At 61.6% G+C, this 2,500-nt stretch overlaps 2 non-coding genes across 2 annotated transcripts in view; both read left to right on the forward strand.

The window, feature by feature from the left end:
* Positions 1–968: 968 nt before the first annotated feature.
* Positions 969–1,122, forward strand: LOC137361605 (5.8S ribosomal RNA). The gene has a single exon (XR_010972272.1). It is a non-coding gene; the product is annotated as a 5.8S ribosomal RNA (ribosomal RNA).
* Positions 1,123–2,278: 1,156 nt separating this feature from the next.
* LOC137361596 (28S ribosomal RNA) overlaps positions 2,279–2,500 on the forward strand; it is a 3,768-nt gene continuing 3,546 nt past the window's right edge. The window contains exon 1 of the ribosomal RNA XR_010972267.1: positions 2,279–2,500. This exon is cut by the window's right edge and continues 3,546 nt beyond it. This is a non-coding gene — a ribosomal RNA (28S ribosomal RNA).

Consider the following 2,500-nt stretch of genomic DNA (forward strand, 5'->3'; position numbering starts at 1 on the left):
ATGCCTGACCCCCCCCCCCCCTTGGCCTGCGGCCCGGTCTCTCGACTTCTGGTCTCGTCTGTGTTGTGCATCCCATCCGGCAGGGTGAGCGTGAGGCTTTCGTTCTCTGTACTCCACGCCTTCCTCCAGCCCCTCCTCCTCTCTTCTCACTGGCCAGGCTCTCCTCGTCTTTACGCTGTCACTGACGGGCCACCCAGCTCTCGTCCGGGACCGGCGACCGTAGAAGCACCCGCCTTCCTATGGACTTGCCACCGTCTTGCAGCATTACAACCGCAGTCGAATTGAAGGGAGCTTCTGCGGGCTTGGGTGCTGCCCGGCGGCCCGCCGTCGGGACCTCGTCAACCGGCCACTGTGAGCTCTGCAGGGACTGATCCGGTGATGCAGGCCCGGTTTTCTTTCCCACCGTGGGGACACTTTGGTCGCTCTAGTCACCCTCCCTTTACCGGTACAGGGTACCTACACGACTCCCCCTCCGGCCCCGCGAGCTGGTGCTTTTGGCGGAGCGGCGGTTTAAAGACTCGCGTGTCCGTTGCCGGTGTCGAGCTTGAGATGGCAGCCGTGACGTTCGAGAGAATGTACCTGGCCGCGGAGGCAGGATTTGTTTCCCCGCAGCGGGCTCATCCTGTCGGCCTTGTACCCCACTCAGTCCGTCCGCGTTCGCTCTCTCTCTCTCCTCGTCCTCCCGGCCTCGGTGGCGGCAGAGACCCTGCCTCTGTTGTCCGTGGTGCGCGTCGGCACGGTTGGGCTCCGGCGTCGGACGAGCTGACGCGCTTCGCCTCGCGAGCGCCCTGACCACGTTGGCCGCGTGAAAACCTTTCTTTGGTCATTGTGATTGTTCGACTGAAATCCGAAGGGCCGTGCCAGGCTGGGGCTCTCCCACCCCCCACACCCCATTGGGGAGGGCGGGGGAGCGTTCGCACGTTCCGGGTTCGACCCCTCGCGCGAGGGACGGACCGAAAACCTGAGACAACTCTTAGCGGTGGATCACTCGGCTCGTGCGTCGATGAAGAACGCAGCTAGCTGCGAGAATTAATGTGAATTGCAGGACACATTGATCATCGACACTTTGAACGCACTTTGCGGCCCCGGGTTCCTCCCGGGGCTACGCCTGTCTGAGGGTCGCTTGACAATCAATCGCACTCGCCTTTGCCGGCGGGAGCGCGGCTGGGGTTTTGTCGCAGAGGTTCCTTTGCTCCTCTTCGTCCCCCTAAGTGCAGACCTGGAGTTTACTCCGCCTTTGGGAGAGTTCGACCTCTGTCCCTCCATTTAATCGCGATGGGGGGCAGTCCGGCGTGGGCCTCCGGGCGCGCCGGCACTGGTCTCGGCCAGCCTCTGCTTTTCCCAGGACGGCTGTCAGTGGGTTGCAAACGAACGACTGCGTCAGTGCTGGGACTGCTTGCTGCCGGGCCGTTAGCCTCCGAATGGATCGTGGAGGGCAGAGTTGACTCTCTGTGGAGTGTGCAGAGCAGAGATGGGAACGATGCCTGGTGAATCGGCATAGAGAGAGAGAGAGACTCGGTGTGGCATGTCGGTGGACGCAAACCGTGTGGTTCGGTCTCGATGGCTGTTGCCAGTGGTCGACGTGGTTTAGTGGTTCTGGACGAGGAGGAGGAGAGCTTGACGTAGTTGACTGTGGGCTTGCCGTGCTGCCTCGCTGGCTTTGCGTGCCCTCATTCGGTGTTTGTGCAGTTTTGCCATGGAGTCCCTGCGGTGCTGCGTGTTGTGCTGGAGCCCTGTCTCCTTCCACACGCATGCCTCCCGCTGTGCCTCCGGCAAGCTCGCCTACATCTGAGGGTGCACCTAGTCAGTGCCGCACGGTCCTGTCCCCCTGGTCTCTGCTGCCTGCTTTTCGAACCAACTCCCCCACCCCGGTTGCACGTGCTCCAAACTCTTGCCACGCCTTCTAGCTGCTGCTAGTCTCGGGTCCTTTCCACGCTTGCTTCCCGTGGGCTGCTCGCTTTTCTCTCCTGCCCTCGTGCAGTTCAAACCAGCACCGCGCCCACGCTCTTTGTCTTCGGCACCTCCCTTATCGGCACTCCGGAACAGTTATGAGCCGAGCCCGGTCGCAAGCCCGACGTCGACACGCGTGCACATCCGCTCGTTACTAACCCCTGGCCTGGTGAGCGCCCCCCCCCCGAGGGTTGAGTACGAGGTGCCGTTGTCATTAAGTTGCGAGATATACCGGCCGGCCTGGAGCTTTTGGTGCTGCGTTTAAGTCTGGGCGGGGGCCATCCGATGTTGAGAAACGCACGCACGCGATCGCTCACCATTCTGCCTACGACCTCAGATCAGACGTGACAACCCGCTGAATTTAAGCATATTACTAAGCGGAGGAAAAGAAACTAACAAGGATTCCCCTAGTAACTGCGAGTGAAGAGGGAACAGCCCAGCGCCGAATCCCCGCTCGCCTGGCGGGCGTGGGAAATGTGGCGTATAGAAGACCTCTTTCTCTGACGACGCTCCGGGGCCCAAGTCCTTCTGATCGAGGCTTAGCCTGAGG

Source organism: Heterodontus francisci, unplaced genomic scaffold, assembly GCF_036365525.1.
Source record: "Heterodontus francisci isolate sHetFra1 unplaced genomic scaffold, sHetFra1.hap1 HAP1_SCAFFOLD_542, whole genome shotgun sequence".
Lineage (NCBI taxonomy): Eukaryota > Metazoa > Chordata > Chondrichthyes > Heterodontiformes > Heterodontidae > Heterodontus > Heterodontus francisci.